Below are 24,303 nucleotides of genomic sequence, written 5' to 3' on the forward strand. Positions count from 1 at the left end.
CTTGATCTTCTGCGTTACACTCCGTCTGTGTAAGTGGATGTAGTCCTATGTAAGGACTGAAACACAACTCACCTTCCCACCTTCATTGATTCTCACTAATGGGACTGCAATCCTTCCCCAAACATTTTACATCATTTCAGGAAAAACCTATTTACAAAGATTACATTAATGTTTAAAAATTTAACAGTCAAAACTTTTTGTTCTCTCAAAAATATTAATAATTTAATATGCTTAACTTTTAAAAACCCAAAGTTAATACTTTGTTATACAGCAATGAAAGTACAGTTTATTTTGGGTCTTGATTTTAATGCTCTAGTTGTAAAAGATACTCTGTAAACAGGTGGGTTGAAATAGAACTAGATTGTTGGCTATACTTATGAAATCATAATTTTCAAGTAGAATCGTAGTTGTCTGGGGCTTGGGGTGGATGGAGAGGGAGTGGGGAGTTATTAGTTAGTGGGTACAAGTTTTTACTTTTGCACCATGGGAAGAGTTCTGGAGGCGCATGGTTGCACAGCAGTGTGAATGTACTTAATGCCACTGAATTGTATATTTAATAGCGGCTTACATAGTAAATTTTGTTATGTGTATTTTAGTACAACTTAGGGTACTATTTTAAAGGTGCTTAGTTGAGAACCAGTCACATAATAATCACTTAATAAAAGTTATTGTTTGTCATTGATATTATTATTTATAAACCAGTGTCATTACTAATTGTCCCCACTGGCTCATTTACACTTCTGACAGTTTCCTCATTTTGATGAAATAATCAGTCACCTTGGTAAAGGCTCACTGATTAGCCTTGGTAAATCAGACACCATTGTGTCTCACAGTTATTTATACGTTCTAGGTAGTCAGTCAAGTAACAGTAATTGAGTAAATGAGGTGACAGCAATGGAGGGCCTTCGTTTTTGCCTTTCTTCACTGTAGGGATTGAGTCCTGTGACATGGTATGGTGTGTGATTAAATATTCAGTTCATTTCAATTTGATGCCATAATGGTACTAGCGATACTCTGCACGGACGCATATTTATGGTAGAAATTTATGCTTCCAGGCACTTAGGCACATGTGGTATAGATACACTTTTCACTCTTGAAATAGTGTTGCCACATATTATGTATTAGCCATTTAAAAAGTTTTATTTTGTGACTTTTCAAAAGATGTCTTATGAAGTTGTGTCAAGTTAACATGATCGCATTGAACGTGAGTGGCTTTAAGATGATTTTCAACTGAGTTTAGTGTATCTGGTGAAAGTGCGATTGAGAAATTGTGTTTTTAGGGGGATTAAACCTGGGAAATGCACTTTCAGAAAAAGAAACAGGAGCGTTCGGCCTCAGTCTCTCACAGCTAAAATTTTGCCTTTTACCTGCTGGCTTAACCCATACCACGTGACTGTAACGATCACATTCACCAAGTAGCTATTTTTCTTTCTTTACTGGCGACAGTCACCTTTCTGAGCAGTTGTCTAGCTCAGCAGCCACTTTCCAGTAAATTGCAAAATTGCAATCACAATTCCTATATCTCTCATCCCCCCCCCCAATCAGCAGATGCGGATGACGTCATCTCTTTATTTGGCAGTCTCGCTGGTGTTCACTGTCGCCCCGTCAGATAGTGAGCCTGCGTCTGCAGTGTTTGCTCTTATTTATGGTGGTGGAAGTTTCGAATGAACTAAGGATTTTGAATCATGGCGTTTGGGTTAGAAAAACAAACTTCAACCCAGGGATCAGATGCAGATTAGGAGTCCTGTCAACCAGAATCCATGAACCAATGGTTGATTCAGTCCGTGATTTTTTACCATCTTGTGATGCTTTTCAAAGTATTTACTGCCAATTGGCCCTAATGTGAATAGGGTTGATGCCCTCAGATTTTATCAAAGAAATAAATGGTAGATAAACCTGTTTAATTATCTAAGCCCTATTTTGAACATTAAGAAGTTATCATTTTAAGACTTTTTACAAGACAGCTATGAAACAATATACATAATATATATACATAAAACCTTCAAAAATGTACTTGTATTTTCTTATGTAAAATTTATAAAACCATTAAAATTATATTCATATGTAATACATTTTACTAATACTTTTGTATATCATTTATAAAGACATACAATTTATAACATCTATAACCCTGTGTAGTTGGTTTATTACAAAGACTTCTCTGCTTTCTCAGAATGTAAATCTTCGCACCTGAAAACCAGCACTGTCCCCCGTTCTTAGGGCCTGAATTCCCATCCCCTTGGTCTGCTCCTTAGCGTGGGAGTAGACTATGGAGGTGAGTGGGGGGAGGGGAACTCCTCCAAAGAAAACCGAGCAACCTTTCTTTATTGGGTGGAGCCTAACCTAGATCCTAAGAGTGACAGGGCACATGTGCTACATTTGTTTTATTTTATCTTACCACTTACGTGACCTTTCCATCTGGAGGTCTCACAGGCAAGTCTTCTGATCCCCTACTTACCAGCTAAGCCTGTGCCTCCCCTACTGTGTTCCCATCAGTATGAGACATCTGCCTCCACTCAGTCAGTTGCTCCAGCGAGCAGCTCCAGTCACCCACCTGTGATGCCTCTCTCCTGCACCGCACGCCCCCACCCTCACTGAACAGTTGTGTCCATTCCTCCAGAATATAGCCCAAACTCATCCTCTCCTCCCCTTTCCATTGCCACAGCATTCCCATTTCTTGTGCTGCCCCATCCATTCTCTAGAAATACAAATCTGATTCTGTCGCTGTTCTGTTTAAAGGCTTTCACCACTTCCCGATGTACTTAGAAAATGAAAACCAAACCAAACCAAACCCAGGTCCTTTATCTGGCTCTGAATTATCTGGCTCTGAATTATCTGGCTCCTGCCCACAACCGCCACCTTATTTCATGTCTTCCTCTCCTTGCACACTTCTGCTCAAAAGCCACTGGCAAGTGGCTCAGGTCCTTGCTATGCCCAGCTCTCATCTCAGACCCTTTGCACACGCTGTTCCCTCTGTGCACACGCTGTTCCCTCTGTCTAGAATGTCCTCTCCCCTTGGGCCTCAGTCTCGGCCTCACCTAGTTCCTCTGAGAAGAAGCTTTCTCGTCCTCTCAAATTCAGTCTGGGTCTTCTTGTTTTCCTGGTACCAAATTCTTTTCCTTCTAGCATTTAATACTTGTAGTCATGCTTAAATGTTTATTTACTTTTCATTAAACCATACGTCCTTGAAAGCAAGGGCAAGCCTGCTTGGTTTCAGCACCATAACCCCAATTCCTAGCACCCTATCAGACACTTAATAGGGGCTCAATATATTACATGAATGAACAAATGAATATCTTTTTATAAAAGAGATTATGAATAGTATCACATTTCTACCATTTTCCCCTTGAGTGTTACAGGTAGTACATAGGTTTCTTGAATGTGAAGACATTCAGTAGTTGGTGCTACTACTATATATGCTCTTGTAGTTCCATGTGATTCTGAATATCCTGGTGTTAGTGTTCAGAGAGAAACTACCACTTATGCTGATTTCAAGGTTCTTGACACTTGGTTAACAATATAATTTTAAATCACTAACTGAGACTTGCCTCAGATGGAAAAAAGAACTTATCTGGGTTCTTTAAAATGTATGAGCTTTACTGTACTGTGTAGAAGAGCAAAAATAATTTGCTGTTTTGGTATTGAAAAAAATTTTTTTCTCCATGTGTTATTTTCCCCCCATACAAAGTGCTGAGTTACAGATGCCATATTATTGCTGTAATAAAGAGCTTTTGAGCGACTGGTGGGTGAGGCTGTAGCAGCCAGATTAAAGTGTACTTTCCCAGACTGTGCTCTGTCACAGAGGTGACAGGGATGCACATGTGAAATGTGACTGCAGCAGCTTTTTCGTTGATGATTCAACAGAACTCAAGCGTGTCTTCCACTGCTGGTGGGTTTCCGGCGTGAGAGCCATGTGGGCAGTGTCTGCCTCCTTGCTCAGCTGGGGTGCGGGATTGATTGTAGTTGCCTTTTCCAGAACCAAAGGCTGAGTGCACTTGCAACATAATTTCTTACTGTTTTCTTCTTAATTAAAAAAATATCATTGACTCTAACGTATGGCAAGCTTTTCATAATTGCACTTGTGCTACTTTGAAAATGCCATTATAAAGTGTTGAACTCTGTCATTGGCTAAGGGTCTTAATAATAGCAGACGGGGAACCCAGCGCAGGCTTAATTAAGTGTGATGGTTTCACTGCGGAGTGGCGTGGGACATACAAACCAATTCAGCCACATGCCTTTCAGGAAGAGGAGGCTGGTGCTTAGTCCAAGTCCGTGTGTGACACGCACCTGCACCAAACACTGTTTTAGACCTTCTGTGGAAAGCACACAGATTGACAGATGCCACCTCTTGTGAGAAACAAGTACATGTGGAGCAGTTAGATCCCATAGTTTATGAATGGGCTCTTCTGTCTTCACGGTGCATCCCTGTACAAACAACCCTGTGAAGTAAGTAGGTGGGAATGTGTGTGACTGGTATTTGTTGTACCTAATTCACTGATGACAAAACTGAGCTTCACATGAGTTATGACTTGTTCATGGGGGTTTAGGTGGTACCGGTAAGTGGCAGAACTGGCGCACGAAGCCAGGTCTTAGACTCTAACCCCTAGCCTAAGAGTTCATGCTATGGGAATTTAAAGGAAGGACAGATGTTCCTGTGCCACTGGATGCTGGCTCGTGGCACCCTGCACACAGCCCCTACCTTCCCCACTGTCACCGTTTTAGAAGAGACCCTGGAAGCTGGCCTTGTAGCTTCCATCACACCCTGGCCACTTCCGCTCCCATTCCATTAGTTACATCCTCTTTGCCACATTTCCCTAACTGTGACCTTCCCACTGGCCCTCACCTGTCTTTCCACTCCATTTGTCCCTTGATCCAGCATCCCTTCTATGTCACAAGTCACCTGTTTCCTTCCTCTATCTCTTTTCTTCTCTTCACCATGACAGCATTCCCTGAATCTCCTCTGTGACTGCCATTCAGTCCTCAGTCTGAAACTGCTTATCAGTAAGATCTCCAGTGACATCTGAGTCCTTTTTTTCCAGTCCTTACTCTCATCGTTCTCCTTCCAGTCTGCCTCTGTGGACCACCTGCCGCTTCCAGAATGTCTCCTCTTGTTGCTTCTGGTGCCTTCTCCTGGCTGCATTCCTGCTGCTGCTTGGGATCTTCCATCGTTCTCCCTCCTCTCTAGCCCTTAAATAGGGAACCCCCCAGCGTTTTTCATGGTGCTCTGAGGCATGAGAACCGAATTGCCCATGAGCCTTTTCTTCATGTCCAGTAGCCAAAAAGATGAACGCCTCCAAGGTCTCCAGTTCCCACACTCTCCCGAGACTCTGATCTCTATATATCGTATCACACCATGCCAAAAATGGAGCAGAAGTTCTTTCCATCTGTTACGAGTCCTTCTCCAGCTTCCCAAAATAGAAGCCGTGGTGTTATCTTCCTGTGGGGTCATCAGGAAACCTTGATGCTTTTATCTCAGAATGATTTATTGTGGCCTCCTCATTAGCCTCCCTCCAGAAAGTCTTTCATTTCACTTCTAGAGTTACCTTCCTCTCAATTTAATCTGATTATATCACTCCCCTGATTAAAGGTCCCTGGCTCCCATTTGTCTTCCCTGCAGGGCAAGAGTGAGCAACAGCACCCTGCCTGCAGTGCACATTGACAAAGATTTGTGGGATGAACAAATCTGGTTCCAGTCTTGCTTGTCAGCTTTGTCTTCCTGGGACTTGCCACCATGCTGTCTTGCACTTAACTTCTCACCAGTTCTCAGACACCTCCAGCTCTTTACTATTTCCTGCTTTTTGTGGTTTTTCTACTTTTCTTTTGTGCCCTTATTAAATTTCACCTTAAATCTTTTTTTCCCTTGGGCACCTCCTAACTTGCTCTTCAGTTCACAAGGAGAAATACCTTTCTATTTTTCTTTATTTTCTTTGTTGAATTCAGTCAACTTCATTGCATTTCTTCCTTTTTTGTTCTTGTCCATTTCTTCGTCACTTTTCGTATGTCACTTTGTGGTCTTTGGGGGAAGGATGTATAAAGAGACTTGGATCTATTCAGCTACCACTGTCTTCCTGAAAGCTCCCACAAGGAAAGTTATATCCTCCCTACTTTTAGATGAGAAAACCAAGACTCAAGGACTTGGCCAAGATCACACAGGTACTGAGTAGTGGGATCTAAGGAGACCCTGTCCTTTTACTTAGCTCAGAGAAACTGTAGCCCCTTATTATGAAGCTTATGTATGGGTTAGCATAGGGGTGATATGACTTTTCCTGATAGGTTTTTAAAGTACTACAGGGAAGTGAAGGTCCCCCCCAAAACACTTAATGTTTCTTTGCAAGAAGTTTCAGGTCTAGTTGTGTGACAGTATATAAATATTTCCAAACCAAAAGACCGTATGGCTTTATGTTTTTACAGTGAAATGAAAAGGTTTTGTGATACGCTGTTGATGCAGAGTGTTGGAGATCGGCAGGGAATGTAATCTGGTTTGAAACCCTGATGTTGGTCGTTCCAAGGTGAGGGAGGGAAAGGACAGCCAGTGCTTGAGGACGGGCGGGAAGTGCCACTCTGAGCACACAGCTGCGTCAGACTCTGTGCGGACGGTGAGGGAGATCTTTGTGTGGATCTTCAGTCTGGGTCTTTCTCCTGAGCTTTCTCTTGGGGGATTCGAGCACCCAGAACTTGAAAAACGAAGAAGTACAGAGGAAAAAAAATCACTGAAATCATATTGTCCAGAGTTGACTGTTGCTAGTTTTCTGCTGTTGTTTGCCCTGCTGGTTTTTTAATCCTATTCTGTATTTTTTAAACAGAATATTATATTGTGTGTACTAGTTTGTAGCCTAGTTTTTGGACATACCAATAAAATGTGTACATTTTTATTATAAATCATCTGTGTTTAATAGCTATAAATGTATTCCTTTAGATAGAGGTACCATACTTGAGGTAATCAGCCTGTTGTTGATTTTGGTTGCTTTAGGTCATTTTTGCTAGGATAGCAAGCAGTACAGTGAGTATTCTTGCAAATATATCTTCGTATATACTTCTGATACATAAGGAGGACTGACTCTCCCTTTAAGATTGATTGCCAAGTTTTTCTGTTTTGAGAAATAAACTAAACTGTATAAAACCTTTTGTTGTTTGTTTTTAGTTTCCTTCCACTTTTCATCTTTGTTTTGTGTTCAAGTTTAAGGAGCTCTGCAGGCTCATTCCTCAACTTCTTGGTTTTCCTTCTTCCGGACTCATTTTTGCAACAAATTCTTCTATTTTCTACAATTTCAGGTGCCTTCTATATGCTATGGACACCCAGACACTGAGTTTTTAGCCAAATTATAAGTTAATCTTCAGTTGCTATTACAAAGTCCCCTAATTAGATGTTTCATTCATAATCTCATAGCAGCACACTCAAACCCCGAACCTTTCTCACCCCTCCCGCTCCCTCGGCAGGAGAGGGTGGCAGAGCTGAGTTATCGGCTGCCCACTGGTGTCTTTGCTGCAGTCACCAAGAGACATTCCAAACTTCGAGTGTAAAACAATAACCACAGCTGTTAACGTTTATCGAGAGGATTGTGTGCCAGGTATCATGCCAAGTGCTTCCATGCATTAGCTTATTTTATCGTAATAGCCACATAGGTTCTACCGTAATTCCCAATTTGTAGATAATGAAAACAGGCGCAGCAGCTTACATACCAGCTACTTAATCTTACTCTGCTCTTTACAGATACGCCATGCGGTGTATACAGTGGAATTCTTGATGCTGTACCCTACAGTGTCTCCCAAAGTGCTTCTCCTCTTGGTGAATGGTCTGCGCCATCTACCCAGAAGCTCAGACCAGAAAATTAAGAGTCATTTTTGGTGCCTCTTTCTTCCTCATTTGTCAGCATTTCTGGTGATGCTGACTTCCAAGTAGGTCTCAAATAATGCCACCCTTCTGTACTCCTACCGCACCCCGTCCCCCAGACCCGGCCACCTTCATTTCCTGCCTCACAACTCCTGACCCACGCACGTGTCTGCCCGTGCCCCTCGGGAGGAGTCCCCTCACTGAGTGGTCTTTTAGGAATGAAGATGGAATCCTTCTTGCGCTGTTCACAGCCTCCCATTGTAGTCAGAAAGAATTAAAAAATCAGTGCTCCAGCTCAGAAGGCACTGTATCCCCTCCCAGCCACACCCCACCTCCCTGGACCAGGCCACCCTTTCTCTTCCTCAGAAGGAAGGCCACCTCTCCACCTGCTCCTCCTTCTGTCTGAACTACTCCTCAGCTCTCTTCTACACCTGAGTAACTCCTGCTCCTCTTTCTGGTTTCATTTTATTTTTTATTTTTAAATTACACTTTATATTCAATATTGTTCTGCATTAATTTCAGATATACAGCATAGTAATTAGGCAGTCACGTTCTCTCCAGTATCTCGAGTACCCACCTGGCCCATACACAGGCATTACGATATTATTGACTGTGTTCCCCATACTGTAATCGACATCTCTGTGAGTCTTCTGTGTGGTTGCAAACTGGTAGATACTCCTTAATCCCTTCACCTTTTTCACTGCTCCTGCCCCATCCACCCACCCCCACCCCCGGCTGTTAGCCATCAGTCTGTTCTCTGTATCTGTGAGTCTGTTTCAGTTTTGTTCATTTATTTTGTTCTTTAAATTGCATGTGCAGGCGAAGTCATACGTATTTGCCTCTCTCTGGCTCACTTCTTTCACTTAGCAGAATTCCCTCCAGGTCATCCTGCCCCTCACCGGAGCAGGAGCCTGCTCAGATCTGTGATCTGAGGGTCTGAGGGCTCCTCCTTACATCCTCCAACTCCTGCTCTTCACCTTCACAGTGGTGAACACAGTGCATAGACTTCTGCCCTTAGGCTCAGACTCATTTATAATGTAATCTTAGACTCTGTGGGATTATTTATCACATCTCCTCCCACCCCCACCAGCGGTGCCCCGAGAAGGCAGTGGCTGTAGCAGTTTTGTTCACCTTTGAACCTCAACCCTAACATAATCCCTGGCACATAGTAAACATTCCTCAAATATTTAAAGAAAAAAGAAAACATAGACATGTTGAGCTCTGGCCGCACCTGGATGCCAGAGGAGCCGGGATGGTTTTTCGGGAGTGTGGGTGTGTATTTGGTTCTCAGTGTTTGTCCTCCGGGAGCCTAAGGACTTCAGGCACGGGACCCACCTTCGGGCGAATGGGAGCGGGACCTGGCACGTGATGCAGGAGTAAGACTCGGTGGAGGGTGGAAGGGGCCGCAGCTCGGCTTCTGTCCCAGCGGCAGAGCCCACTGTGATCCTTAATCTGGGTGGAAGGATTGAGTTAGACCCAGTCCTTTAAGTTTTTATTCAGTAAGCAAAGTCAAACTGAGCAATAGTTACTATGGTTTTTTTTTCTTCCTGCCTCTCAGCTAGAAGAGTGTCTGTGTTTAATTTTGTGTGACCAAAGTCTCAGCGACGGCAAGCGTGCCATTTCTGCTTGCAGGGGCTTCCATGGAGCGAGGAGGGGATGGCCAGAGGCCTGATCATTGCAGAGGAGGCTGCGTTCAGCCAGAGCCTGCCCGAAGCTGCCGTGTGTCATTCTGGCAATCCAGTCTGTCCTCCAGGCACCTGTGTTGGGGTCTCTTAAGGCCTGCGTTAGTCTGGATTTGAAGATAGTTTTTCTTTCTGATCACACACTCTTCCTGCCTGAAGCTGTGAAGTTGCAGAAGAGCTATGTTTTAAAATCTGAATTTCTCTGCCAGTGACGGCGCCGTCACAGGCACGGGTGCCACAGGCATGGAGACGGTCTCTGCCTTCTTGCTGTACTGTTTTCCTCGTCAGACCACAGATAAAGGCGGTGGCCACTGTGCTTGTCATTGTGTAATTTCGCCGTTTGCTAGGCTGGAGTCTGAGCAGAAAGAAACAGGCTTTCTTCTCTGTCCATCCAAAGGGTTTATCCTTCGGGTGCTTAAGAGTAGCTGAGGACGAAGAGTGGTGTTCCGTTAAAACTACGCTTGACCGAATGAGCTGTTATACACTGGGCAGGAGGGCTGCCATCCCATTTTTAAAACTTATTACCAGAAATATGTAGAGCCTTGAATGTTATCAGTTTATTTCTCCTTTTAAAAAATAGTATTAGTGTTAGTAAATTCCAGCCAGGATTGGCAACCTTTCTCTCTAAAGGGCCAGGTAGTAAGTATGGAGGGTTCATGAGCCATGCGGTCTGTCACCAGCTGCTGAACCCTGCTGCCTGCCGTCAAGAGGAAGCAGACGCAGACAGTATGTAAATAAATAGGTTTGGCTGTCGTCCAATAAAACTTTTATTACAAAATAAACAGAGGGCAAGATTTGGCCCATGGGCCGTAGTATGCTGATGTCATTAGCATAATCGCTCAACTTAAAACATTTAAAGCAGGGAGATTGATATGGACGAAACAGAAAAATGGGAGACTTCTGCTCTCACGCAGTCAGTGCCTAACCTCAGATTTGAGAGAAGAACACAGTGGTTCTTGTTCAACCAGTGTGACTGAGTCGGATGCCACGCACATCAGATAGCGGAGCGGTTGCAGGAGGCCATTTGAATGGGAGCGCATTTAGCTATGCAGAGAGACGTAAATCCTACCCCATTGCTTATAATTAATGCTAATACTTCTAGACTGTCTCCGGGCAGCATAGATAGGATGTCTGCTCTTCCTCCATTCCTGGCTGGGTGAGATCACAGCACAGCTCCGTCCCAGAGTAATGTTGCATCTTCTGCTAAAATAACCTGAGCTTTAGTTGGACAGTACATTAGGGATCCCCTCATGTGATCACCAGTTCCGGTGGGATCTGTGTGAAACCACTGTTTCTCTGCAGCCCTGGACATTTCCGGGAGGGTGGGCCATGGACAGAATCTAGGGGGCGAGTGTTGAACGTTCAGACCTCTGTGCTCAGTACAAGTTGTCACTGTGGATGAAACCATAGGTTTCAGGAATTGCTTCTGTAGAAGTAGAAAGGGATGAAAAAGTGCATTGGTTGGTCATTTTCTTTTGTGAGAAAACTTCCAGGAAGCATGAACATTTCAGACATTTAGGATTAAATTTGATGTGGTATAGGTTTGTTAATAATTCAGTGGTTTTAACGGAGTTTTAAATCCTGTCCAACCTTTTCCATTTCCCAGCTAGGAAAACCGAGGCTGTCCCAGTGATACCATCATGACTTGCTTTTATGTTTTGCTGTGTTATCAACGTGCCATGTATTCTAACATGTTAAACTTGGAACTAGTGACTCAGAAGTGGGTATAACAGTTAGTATATTGTTTGTGTGCGCGTTGATTTTATCCATCATTGTAGTGGAGGTGAGGCTGTGAGGTCCCATATTAGTAAATAAAAGTACAGGACACCAGATTAAATTTGGATTGCAGATTTAAGAAGTCATTTTCCAGAAGAAAAGTGTAGTATGAAATGCAGTATTTGTACTGAAAGCATCCTTGTTTAGCTGACATTCAGATTTAACTAGATGCCCTACGTTTTATTTGGCAACACTCCTGGGGACACAAAGATGAACACTGAGAGAGACTTAACTGTGGTGGCAACAGGAATGTGCTAGTTTACAAATCCTTGCTCCCCCGTGGGAAGCTTATTAAAATTTTAAATTTCCAAGCCCATGCCAGAGTCTGGACCAGTAGGACTGGGAAGGGGTGTAGGTATTAGTGTTTCTCCACAGTGCCCACCAGTGACTGTGTAAAGCATCCGGCCTGCTCCTCTGTGATGTCCACTCCCTGGTGCTCTCTGGAACTCGGGGAGGTGGCTCTTTGGTGTCAACACCATTGCCCTCCACTGGCTGGGAGTCTGTGAAGGCTTTGCCCCATTCATTTGGGGGTTGGATGCTACAGAGGTTGTCTTGAGGCGTACTTACCAATGAATTGCCCAGCCCCTTACTTTCATTTCCTTCACGTCCCAGGGTCACGTCAGGGCCCGGGTTTAGAGGATAGGGAGAACAGACTTGATAAAGCAAACTAATTGGCGGGGAGGATGGTGACAGAGAAAAGGTTCAGTCTAAAATTCTACAGAGCTTCCTTTCAACCCCCCTTTCTCACCACGTTCTTCTATTCTTCCACTTTTTAGTGTCTCCTCCTGAGTGATGGAACTTTACAGTTAGAAATGACCTTGGAAGAAATCATCTGGTCCAAAATCCTTGGAATCCATTCAAGCCTTGGTGTTTGCTCCCAGTATCGGTGGTTGGACTGTGATGTCTGTCTGTGCTACAACAGGGGGCAGAGTCTGGGATGAGCCGCTGAGAGGCTCAGCCCCCTGGCTTGGTGGACCACATGGGCAGCTTTGTGGTTTCACGGGCACAGGGAGTTTTTCCTCTTTGATAACAAAGCCGTACAACTCTGCGATGTATTTATTAGAGGGAGAAAGCAGGGAGCTGGTGTTCAGAGAAAGCAGCATAGCCTCTTGGAGAAAAGATGCCTTCCATGGAGAGCAAATGTTAGACTGTAAGGGGAACAATAAACTTAGAATTTAACTTAATTAGATTGGGAAGGTGTTACTACCAAATTAGCTAGAATGGGGGTTTTAGCTTGAAGCCCTGACTTGTTGAAGTGAGCAGCCTTTTCCCTGAGGTGTTGAGTAATGGGCTCCCCCGTAACAAAGGAATGAGAAGCGAGCAGTTTCCATCACTCTTGTTGAGTGATTTCGTAGACAGCAGTTCCGATGGTCTTCCTCAGGCCGTCCTGAATCCCAGCAGTTGGCAGGTTGGCTGGTGGTTTCAGGAAGTCATGCGGAAAAAAAAACGGAGAGGAGTTTGAAGCCGCCTGAGCCAGAGCGTAGCAGGTCACTCCCTGCAGAGCTGACAGGCCAGGGCAGAGAGCCGAATGAGAGGAACGCGTGCTCCTGAACCAGGTGTTAGAAGACCTTGGAATGCTGCAAGCAGGCTCTTGGTGCATACACCTGTTCTTGAAGATAAGTAAGATTAATGCAAAAGAATTTAGCCAAGTGATTTCCTTTTTTTTTCTGTCCCCCCTTTAATGTTAATTTATTTTTTTAATTTTGTTTTTCAATTACAGTTGACATTCAATATTATTTCACGTTAGTTTCAGGTATACAGCACAGTGGTTAGACAGTCTTATAAAGTAATTCCCGTGATCATTCAGGTACCCACCTGGCACGTGCGTAGTTACACAATATTGTTGGCTATATTCTCTGTCTGTGGTGTACTTTACACCCCTGTAACTATTTTGTAACTACCAACTTGTACTTTTTAATCCTTTCATATTTTCCACTCAGCCCCCAAACCGCCCTCCCCTCTGGCAACCATGAGTTTGTTCTCTGTACCAAAATATATTCTTACAAGTATATTTTTGAACTAGAATGTGCTTATTTAAAGCATCACTCTGGCATGCTCATTTACTTTGGAACTTGGACCAGCAAAAACAGGCCGGGCCAGCTCATTTGTCTTTACAGAGTACACCCCGGTTTGGGGTGATTAGACTGGGACATTAGAGTGGGATTACACCTGCCTCTCTCTTCCTCTTTTTCTCTTTCCATCTTCCCACCTTCCCTCCCTCCCTCGTCTTTCTCTCTCTCTCTCTCTCTCTCAGGATGAGTTGTGGTTTGTGATACGTAGTTGTAACTAATTAGGGCTGTTCTAACAGACAAGTTTAAAAAAATCAAATAAAGGGCTTCCTTGAGTTGAGTATACATGTGCCATAACATTAGAGAGTCAAATATTTAGAAATCTAGCTTTCTGATTTCTAAGTATAATCAATTTACATAAAGAATTTTATATTTTTCTCCCTAATGTTGTGATTATATACGGACTCATGAACATTATTTTGGATGGTCAGACCTCAGCGGATTTTATAGTTGTTGATTCTTAATTTTGGACGCATGCATTATCTGCATCACTTAAAATCCTAAACCAGCTTCCTCCTGGAGTGTGCTGGTCAGGCGCCCTTTCCCAGCCACCCTGTGGGTGTGCACGCGGGCATCAGACTTCCTCCCGAGGCTGAAGTTTTTGCATTATTAGCAAGTCATGCAAAATAAATCATAGAGTATACTTTATAACAAATATAAATAACATTTCTGTTATCCATACCTTTGACCTATTAGTTCTACTACTATTTTTTCAGGCAAGAATTATTGAAAAATGAACAGACGCATCTCAGGTTTTTGTTGCAAGAACTGTATTAATGATGTCTTCAAACATTCCTAGGTGGAATGCGGTCCACTAGTAATTATAAATCTTCATTATTATTAACTTGCTATATTTATAGATTACCTCACAGCTCAGAATTTACATTTGTATCCGTTTCCTCCACTTGGTACTTACCAGCAACCTAGGGTTGTTCTGAGTGAGGGATGCAGGGATCATTACTTCCTGTTAGTAGATGGCTAAAGCGAAGTTCAGAATGGTTGAGATTTGCCCAGAGACCTGTTAGCTGTTCAGTAGTATAGAGGAGGGGATTAAAGTTCTAGTCTTTTCAAAGACCTTTAGCGTGGAAAACTACAAGCATGTAGGAAGTAAACAGAATAGAATGGTGACTCCCTGTCCCCACAGGCCCATCACCCAACCTCAACAATTACCAGTATTCTGCCCTCTTATCTCATCTCTGCCTTCATCAGCTTTACCCACACATGATGATGACGTTGGTCTTGTTGGTTTTATTTAGAGTTTACATACTCTGAAAAGCACTAGTCTGAGCTATGAAGTTTTGACAAGTAGATATACCTATGTAACTTACACCCCATCGTGATCACTCCGTCTCCCAGAAAACCCCCCTCATTCACCCTGCCTGGGTAACTTCTGCTTTTGTTGCCTGAGATCAGTTGGCTTGTTGTACTCTTCACAGCAGCGGAATCTCACAGTCTGGCTTCTTTGGTTCAGCATCAGGGCAGTAGAGCTCTAGGTTTTTGACCGTAACTGCGGTGCCATTTGTTGAAATCGGACCTCTGTCAGCATTTCATAGTTAGAGAAGGAGGATCCCCTAATGATGCCCTGAGCAAATCCAGGCACAGGACTCATCTCATTATTGCTTGAGCGCACATGGAGATGAGCAGGGTTTTTTTACATAAGAAGGATCCACCATTCTCTTCAAAGGTGACAGCTGGTTCTGTGTGGAGGGTTGGGGGTTGGAAGAGGTACAGCACCGTGAAATCCTCTGCCCGCAGCTGGCCGAGTCATTTGGTGACGATGGGTGCGTGCTCACCTCTCAGGTCCTCTACTGGTTTCCCCCAGTGTAGCTGCCTCTGTGTTTTTGGAGGCTTCTTGATCAAACTCCATTTGAGGTTGTGCTGATTTTTTAAGGTCAAGTATTGATAATTTCAAGGTTCAGAAAGCCATTTACCGGTCTTGCCCTTTTTTAATGAGATTACTTAATGGTTCAGTTTTGCTAATTAAGTAGAAGAGAAATTTTCAAAATAGTGGTTAAATTACTATACCCAGAGCTTGCATGTAATTTCATTTCATTTCTTTTAAAAGAAGTCAGTGAGGACTCAACAGTAGAATTAGATCCAAATGTGTTTTTTTTCTGTAGGGAATTTTCTCTGAATACTTTTAACTCAATTATCTCTAGGTTAGAGAAGGACAGCACAGACCTCCCACCGCCACCCTCCCAAGAAAGGCAGACTTACTGGGAAGACCTTCGAATTTGTATCGGAAAATCGGAAAGGCTCAAAAGCAGAGCAGTGAACTCAAGGATGAGCTGATTGACAGGTGCCTCTGGCCCCTTGGACAGGTGGCAGTTTCTCTCCTGAAGAAAGTTTGCGCACTTATGTTGCTGAATTGCTCATAGTTTCTTTAACTGATTGGGAAGAAGAGAGTCCAAAAGGTAAAATTAGCTTTGACTTCATTCCCTTTGCCTTTAGTGTTGAGTAAATACCGGGTGATGCATTTTTTCACATGAAACTTTGGAAGGGTGTGACTGGCTTCTGGGAACCACAGCTGCCTCCGATGATCATTGTTGAATCGCATTCATTCATTAGGAGACACAGGATGGAGTCTTCTCATTCTAACCTCCTTTGTTTACTAGCTGGAATGCTTTCATAAAGAGAAACTTTTCTGTATCAAGGGCTCAATCACGCTAAGGTGTAGCTTGTCACAGAAAAGTGGGATAAGTGCCAAAGCTTTCCCTTCATTTACCAGTTACAAAATGACATGGTTAGCTAGCCTCTTCCAAAGGTGGCCAATTATTATTATTTTTTAAAAGATAATCATGAACTTTTGGATTTAAACACATTTGCTCTGTTTTGGTTCATTTATAATCATTATTCTGTTTGATTTTGGGCTAGGGGAGCCCCTTGTAACTGGCTTCTGAATTGTACGTATCATATTATATATGTATGCTTGCATGTATGTATCAGTCAATCACCTCTTCGCCTTTCTATTTATTAATAACATGCTCTTCCTTATCTTTGGTAGATAAGATGTCCCTTGCTCATTGTACTCCTTTGTTTCCAGACCTGGAATCAGCCATTTGTTCAAGGAGCTGCAGTTCCTTTGAATGCAAACAGATTTCAAGACACAGTGTGATCACCAAGGTGGTGACTCCAACTTGGCTGGTCATTATTCTAGGCCTTTTCAGAGGATAACGTTAGGAAATTTTCCCTTTAAGTAAAATGCTTCAGGAGTGCATACTGATACTTCAATTCAAATTATAAATTACCAAAAAGTGATAATTAGCTTTAAAAAAAAGGGTGAATCACTGTAAGAGGAGCCAAACAAATCATGATAAAATCATAGAAAATAGTCCTGACTGGTGTGGCTCAGTGGATTGAGCACCAGCCTGCAAACCAGAGTTGCCAGTTCAGGTCCCAGTCTGGGGCACATGCCTGGGTTGCAGGTCAGGTCTCCATTGGGGGGGCGAGGTTGTGAGAGGCAACCACACCCTGGTGTTTGTCTCCCTTTCTTCTTCTCTTACCTGCTCTCAATAAATAAACAAACAAATAAATAAGTGATGAATTCCTTTAAAAAACCATAGAAAATAGAACTGTACAGACATCTTGAAATATATGGTGTGTGTGTTTTTTGCCTACTCTGTTTACCCTTTCACAAAAGCTACCTTTGACCATGTCTGAGTAGAGAAGAGATTCAAGAAGTTGAAGCTTAAATATGAGTCACTGGCATCGGCAGTAGGAAGTGGCGGAGGCCCTGATGAGAAGTGATTTATATGAAGTGAGGGGATCAGAAAACAGATTACAGCAGTTCCAATGGAGAGTTTTTGTATTTAGCAAATTTTGACTTTGGTTGATCCACCTTCATCTGCTTTCTGACTTTGAAGTTGTTCTTGGAAAAGGGCTTTTATATCTAGAAGTGAGGAATTTGGTGTGTGTAAAGAAGCCAAGTTTACTGCCTGCAAACCCCTCTGTGCCCGTGGTAGTCCTGGGATTCCTTTTTGGTCAGGAGAGCTCTTTGTCATCCTCTTGTCAGATTTCTACCACTGATTTTAACTGTCATGTTGTTGTTATTTAATGAGAGGCAGCATGGAAGACGCTTTGACTGGCGTTTAGTTTTATACAGGGCGGAAGCAAGGGGCCCTGACTTCCATGTCTGTGGTTTGTCTGGAAGACATATGTGTTCATGCACATAGTTGATATCTAAGGCAAAGCATACACATACACATGTTATCTTCATTACAGGTGCAGAGTTGAATTATTTTACTTACTCCGTAGGGAGATCGTGACTTAATTGCAGAGGTAATTTCTTCTGTTTTGCAAGAAGAACTCTTCCTATACAGGTTTAAAATGCCAGTCTCAAAAGAATATCCCTCTTCAAATCGATAATCTACAACAAATGAAGTAAATATGTTAAACATTCCCAATTGTTTGAGTATTAAATTTTCTTTAATGCATATTGGGAAAGAGAATTGTTTTTGATGGGGAAAAATGCAAATTTCCTGGCTTTTTTTTTTAATTTTTTAATTGATTATGCTGTTACAGTTGTTCTATTCCCCCTTTATTCCCCTCCACCCTACCCCTCATCCCAACCATTACCCCCCCTTTAGTTTATGACCATGTGTCTCAAGTCCTTTAGATTCTATATTTCCCATGCTATTCTTGCCCCCCCATCTATTTTCTATCTACTGTCTATGCTACTTATTTTCTGTACCTTCTCCCCCCTTCTCCTCCTCCCACTCCCCTGTTGCTAACCCTCCTTGAGATCTTCATTCCTATGTTTCCACTCCTGATCTAGCTGTCCTTTTAGTTTGCTTTCATTTTAGGTGTGGTTGTTAATAACTGTGAGTTTGTTGTCCTTTCACTGTTCATGTTTCTTTAACTTCTTTTTCTTAGATAAGTCCCTTTAACATTTCATATAATAAGGGCTTGGTGATGATGAACTCCTTGAATTTGATCTTATCTGAGAAGCACTTTATCTGTCCTTCCATTTTAAATGAAAGTTTTGCTGGATAGAGCAATCTTGGATGTAGGTCTTTAGATTTCATGAGTTGGAATACCTCTTTCCAGCCCCTTCTTGCCTGTAAGGTCTCTTTTGAGAAATCCGCTGACAGTCTGATGGGGACTCCTTTATAGGTGACTGTCCCCTTAGCTCTTGCTGCTTCTAGGATTCTCTCCTTCATTTTAATTTTGGCTAATGTAATTATGATGTGCCTTGGTGTGTTCCTTCTTGGGTCCAACTTCTTTGGTACTCTCTGAGCTTCCTGGATTTCCTGGAAGTCTATTTCCTTTGCCAGATTGGGGAAATTCTCCTTTATTATTTGTTCAAATAAGTTTTCCACTGGTGGCTGTGCCTTTCCCCCTTCTGGTACCCCTATAATTCAGATGTTGGAGCGTTTAAAGATGTCCTGGAGGTTCCTAAGACTCTCCTCATTTCTTTGAATTCTTGCTTCTTGACTCTTTTCTGTTTGGCCATTATTTGCTTTCTTCTGGTCCACTCCATTGATTTGAGTCCCAGTTTCCTTTTCATTGCTATTGGTGTCCTGTGCAATTCCATTCATTTCAATTAGTTTCGCCTTCATATATTTGTCTAATTTGTCGGTATAACAGTTCTGTGAGGATCCTGATCACCAATGTTTTAAACTGTGTGTCTGTGAGTTTTGCTATTTCTTCATCGCTTAGATCTATTGGCTCTGGGGCTCTGAGATCCTCCTGCACCATTCTTGGTCTGTTCGGGCCCTTTAAGTGTGAGAAGTGGCGCCTTGGATTCCCAGGTCGCTGGGTTGTGACGCTGTATGTGGGGGCGTGGTCAGAGCGGGGAAATGGCGACCCCCTCTGCCGCTTCTCACGGCTGGGTGCGGAGGAGCAGTGCCTTAGGTGGTTCACCTGGGCCGGGCCACTCAGAGTCGCTGGGGTATGACGCTGTATGTGGAGGTGGGGTCAGAGCAGGGAAGTGGAGGCGCCCTCCACTGCCGCTTGCCGTGGGGACCTGCCGGCCCCGGTCCAACCCTCCGACGCCCCCATCGCCCCCTCCCGGCGGGTAAAATCGTACCAAAGCGGAGGTAAAAGCCGGGGCTTTGTTGTTGCTTTACTGGTCTGTGTGTGGGGGTCCGGCTCTGTCCCGTGTCCGGCCCTACGTCCCTGGTGGATAATGGCTTTTAAGGTTAGTATTAACATGTTAGCAACACTCCATTATTATTTAGAATGTTTCCAAGGGAAGCATTTTATGATACATAAACAAAGTATCATTGTGGCAATTTAGCTGTGATGTTCATTTTCACAGAGGAAGTGTTAATATTTTCAAATAGACATCAGAGAAATGTTAGAAGAACAGGTTTCCTTTTGGTATTTCCACAGAAAACAGCTTTCTGGCCCCTCCCCCTAGGACTGTAGGATCCGATACAGCAGCGATGGAGGAGACTGGCCTCAGTAAAGTCAAAGAGTTGTGCTCTGCGAGAGACAACACCCAAAGAGTGAGAAGACAAGCCATAGGCTGGGAGAAAATATTTGAAAAAGACACAATCTGATAAAGGACTGTTACCCAAAATATACAAAGAATTCTTGAAATTCAACAATAAGAAAACAACCCAATTAAAAACGGGCCAAAGACCTTAACAGACACCTCGTCAAAGCAGGTGCACAGATACAAGTAAGCAAACGTAAAGACGCTTCAGGCCCCGCAGCATTAGGGAAGTGCCCAGAACAGCACCGACGGGCTGCCACTGCACTCCCGTCAGAACGGCCCAGACCCAGAACACTCGCCCGCCAGCTGCTGGCGAGGACTCGGAGCAACAGGGCCTCTCTCTCACTGTGCGTGGCAATGTCAAATGATGCAGTTACTTTGGAAGGCAATTGGCAGCTTCTTGCAAAACTAAACAAATTCTTACCACGCTGTCCAGCAGTCATGCTCCTCAGTAATTCACACAAAGGAATCAAAAACTTATGTCCACACAAAAACCTGTTCGTGGGTGTTTGTAGCAGCTTCACTTAATAATTGCTCAAACTTAGAAGCAACCAAGATGTCCTTCAGTAGGTGAATGTATAAATACAGGAAAAGTAAAAACTCTGGAATCAGTAAAAAGATCAGTGGTTACCAGAGGTTGGGAAGAGGTGTGGGGGTGGAGATGGGGTGACTAGGCAGAGCACAGAGAATTTGGAGAGCAGTGAAAGTACTCTGTGTGGTACCACAGGGAGAGAGCCATGTCATTACATGTTCGTCCAAACACACAGAATATACACCAAGGGTGAGCCCTAGTGTAAACTGTGGACTTTGGGCGGCTGTGATGTGGCTGTGATGTGTCAGTGTAGGTTCGTCGGTTGTACCAAGTGAACCACTGTGGCAGGAGATGGTGACAGTGGAGAGGGCGTGCGCGAGCACGTGGTGAACCTCTGCACCTTCCCCTCAGTTTTGCTGCGAACCCAAACCTGCTCTAAGACTCGGTCCTGATTGTAAGACGTTCTGGGAACAAGGTAGTAGAAGGAAATTGGAATTCTTGAGTTTCTGCATCACACTATTTTTTAGAATTAGAAAATTGGGAAAATATGGGCTAGAGGTGAAGAATCAAACAGAACTGAAATTCACAATTGGAGAAAGTATGTCCAAATTTCATATAACACTTTTAACTAAGAACAAAACAAAACAAAACTTTTTTTTTTCTCAAGTGAGGATTACTTCCATAGTGGGCTTCTTCAAAACCAAAGTGTAAGTGTGACCCTGAACAAAAGGGCTTACAGGGTAGACTATCAGGGCTGGAGCTGTGTGGTCATCCAGGAGCTGAACATCCTTAGTTTATGAAAGAGAGAGAACTAGCTCCAGAGGTGCAGCTCAGTGGTGAGCACAGAGTTACACACCTGGAAGCCACAGAGCCGTGACTAGAAACCCAGACCTCCGGTTACTGGTCCTTGTGGTGTTGGCTGTATCGGGTATTTGGTGATCACTCCTCTTGCCCTGCCTGTGTCTCCTGCACCTTGGTTAGGAAGTCTGAGGGCTCGCAGAGATACTCAACTATATACATCTGTGTGTGTTTATATACACGTGACACATAGAAAAATTCTCAGTGTCTTCTAAAATGATGACAATAAACTTAAACATGGCTTCAGGGTATCCTTAAAATCTCTGACATTACAGGCTTTTGGCAAGTGCTTTCACCCCTTTGCTGGCCAGCGTCCCACTAAGTCCATATGTAGAATGGAGAATGGGTCCCTGGCGAGTTAACATGGTGCCCAGGGACCTGTGCTGTGGGGGGCATGGGGCTCCTCTTCACCAATGGGCTGTGTGTGGGACACTGCTCTCACCCTGTTCCAACTGTTCTCACTGGTGAATGCCATTTGCTTTGTTCAATAAGATCTTTCAGTTATTCTTGAGTTCTGCAAATTATCTAAGTAGGCAAAAGTAAACTCCATAGATGAGAAGAAAAGTATATTAAGTCCCATGAAATCACTTGTTATGAAGCATTCTTTCATACAAGAGAGACCCCCCCACCAAAATGGAATTATCTTCTGGAGGGCGAGCCCCTTGTAGTACAGGCTTCCCCCCGCTACGTAAGTGTTCTAGGAACCCATCTTTATCAGTGTACCAGCTGGTATAGTTGTGAGAGGCTGTGTTTGGCTTCAGTGAATTTTTTTTGAAGACTCTCTCAGTGCGTTTACCCATTTCATGATGGGTGATTTACAAGCACGCCTGCTCATACCTTGCTGAGTGTTCAGCAGTTTTTGACCAAAACAGTGGCATGAACCCCATACCCCACCCTCCTTATTCGCCCAGTTTTACCCTCAGCAACTTTTTTTTGTTTTCCTGGATTAAAAAAAAGTCCTCAAAGGGAAACATTTTGGCCAATGTGGAAGAGGTGAGACAAAAACAGCAGAGGCACTAAAAGGTGTCAAGATCAACAACTTCAAAAACTGTTTTGAGCAGTGGGAACAAATGTCTCGATAGGTGTATTGCATCAAATGGAGAGCACTTTGAACGTGACTGAAGTTTAAACATGTAAGAGTAAATGCACAATTTTTATATAAATAAATTCCAGGTTTTTCTTCGGGCACACCAACCTTCCTCCCTCCGTAAATGTCCAAACTGATCATCACAGTGACAGATTTATAAGGAATCATTTCGTCTAAAGACCTTACTGCAGGTCACAAATGCTGGTGAGCAAATGGTGACCACATCCAGCCAAGCGCTGGAGCAGGCCCTGTGGCACCTTGCAGTTCTATGAGGTCCCCAGGGAGCTTGGAAAGAGTTTTGGCTTAGACAGAGGAAGGGGCCCATTTCACAGGTGGATCTTTTCTGTCGGTGCCATGGAAGACAGGACTGATCAGAAGTGATTTCTAAGCTGTGTGACTGAGCGGAAGAAAACCTGAAACACACAACACTTAACAAGACGCCATCCACTACCCTGACTTGCACCCACTGATTGCCATGACCTATGTCTTGGACAATGCGAGCTGGAGGGAAGTCACCAGGGACAGAGATGCCAGCTTGTTCTCCTCAGTGTCTGCCCTTTTTTTGCTGTCTCCTGCCTTCTTTGACTTGTGCCCACCTAGAATCCTGACTTTGTGCCTCGGCTAGAAGAGCCCCCTTGTAGCCACAAGGGTCACAGCCACCAGAGGGAGAAAGGCCCAGCAACTTGGGCCTCAGTAGCAGAGTCGGCTGCCCCCCTCCTGCGTGCTGCCTGTCAGCCTGTTTAGGTGAGGAAAAGGACCCTCACCTAAACAGGAGAGGAAAGCTGGAAATATGCGTTTTCAAGCTCCTGGAAATATGAGGACCTCATTCAACACACAATTTCCTGGTTTTAATGTGTTCAGTCCGTAGGCAGTACTTGCTCTGTAGGTGCATTTGTGAGCCCCTCACAGTCGCTGCACAACCTCCAAAAGGCCCCTGGGCCTTAGGTTGAGAGTCACTGCTGTAGACCTGAAGCAGAGTGAAAACGCAAAGAAGAAAAGAAGGTTGTCAGTGGGTCATAGTGGGATTTTTTTTTTAATATTTTACTTGTTTTAGACTTTCTTACTGATTGTTTCTATTTCAAAAAGAGAGAGAGTGTGTGTGTGTGTGTGTGTGTGTATAAAATGAGTAAATACAGCCCCCAAATTTGCATAGGGCACTAATATAGTTCATGCTGTTTTTAGGTCCCAGGGTTGCGTAATTGTTGCACAGCAGCATTAGGGTGTCACTTTGCTGGTGGCTTTGGCTCGGGCATTTTGCGCCAGCTCTCGGAAACGTGGTGTTGTGGTGCTGAACCCAGCTGGGTCGGCATGCTGCCCCGACCGCTGGCCTGACCTGACAGGGCCGAAGCACGTCTGCTGTAGACCGAATGTTTGTCTCCGAAATTCATGTGTCGCAATCCTGACCCACAAGGTGATGGTAGTAGGAGGTGGGCCTTTGGGAGGTGATTAGAAGCCCTCATGGGTGGCATTCTGGCCCTTACAGAGGAGACTCAGAGAGCTCCCTTGTCCCTTCCACCCCTGAAGGCACAACTAGAAGATAGGCATCTATGTACCAGGAAGTGGGCTGCCACCAGAGACCCAGTCTGCTCACACCCTGATCCCGGACTTAATAGGCTCCAGAACTGTGAGAGAGCACTGTTGTGGGAGCCCCCAGTCTGTGGTGTCTTGTTATAACTGCCCAAATGGACTGACACCATGTACTATAGTCTTAAACTTCTCCCTTTATTTTCTTCATCTCTCGCTCTCCTCCCTCCTCCCCCACTTTGTTCTGTCTCCCTTGCTTTCTTCCTTCCTTCCCCAGTTCGTTCTACAGATATTTGAGCACCATGTAGCCTTGGGAAGTTTACAGACTAATAATAAAACATGTGGCTAAAAAGAAATTACAGAAATCTCTTAATTGCAAACTCTGATAAATGCTGAAGCCAAAATGCAGGTGCTCTGAGGCTGTGTGGCCGAGAGACACGGCCCCCTGTGGGAATCAGAGAACGCTCTCTCCCTGGGGAACCGGCAGGTGGACTGAACTGGGGTC

The 24,303-nt window shown here is 43.9% G+C and overlaps 1 protein-coding gene across 6 annotated transcripts in view; it reads left to right on the forward strand.

Moving 5' to 3' along the window:
• The window catches only part of OSBPL6 (oxysterol binding protein like 6), a 198,216-nt gene that overhangs the window by 49,990 nt on the left and 123,923 nt on the right, over positions 1-24,303 (forward strand). Inside the window, exon 2 of one of the 6 annotated variants that reach the window (XM_037130069.2) lies at positions 15,518-15,772. The exons of the other annotated variants lie outside the window; for them this stretch is intronic. The gene's annotated coding sequence lies outside the window, so the exon portion shown is untranslated. The remainder of the gene's footprint in view (positions 1-15,517; positions 15,773-24,303) is intronic. 6 annotated transcript variants of the gene reach the window in all.

The sequence above is a fragment of the Artibeus jamaicensis genome, unplaced genomic scaffold (assembly GCF_021234435.1).
Source record: "Artibeus jamaicensis isolate MK-2021 breed Jamaican fruit bat unplaced genomic scaffold, CSHL_Jam_final contig_391, whole genome shotgun sequence".
Classification (NCBI taxonomy): domain Eukaryota; kingdom Metazoa; phylum Chordata; class Mammalia; order Chiroptera; family Phyllostomidae; genus Artibeus; species Artibeus jamaicensis.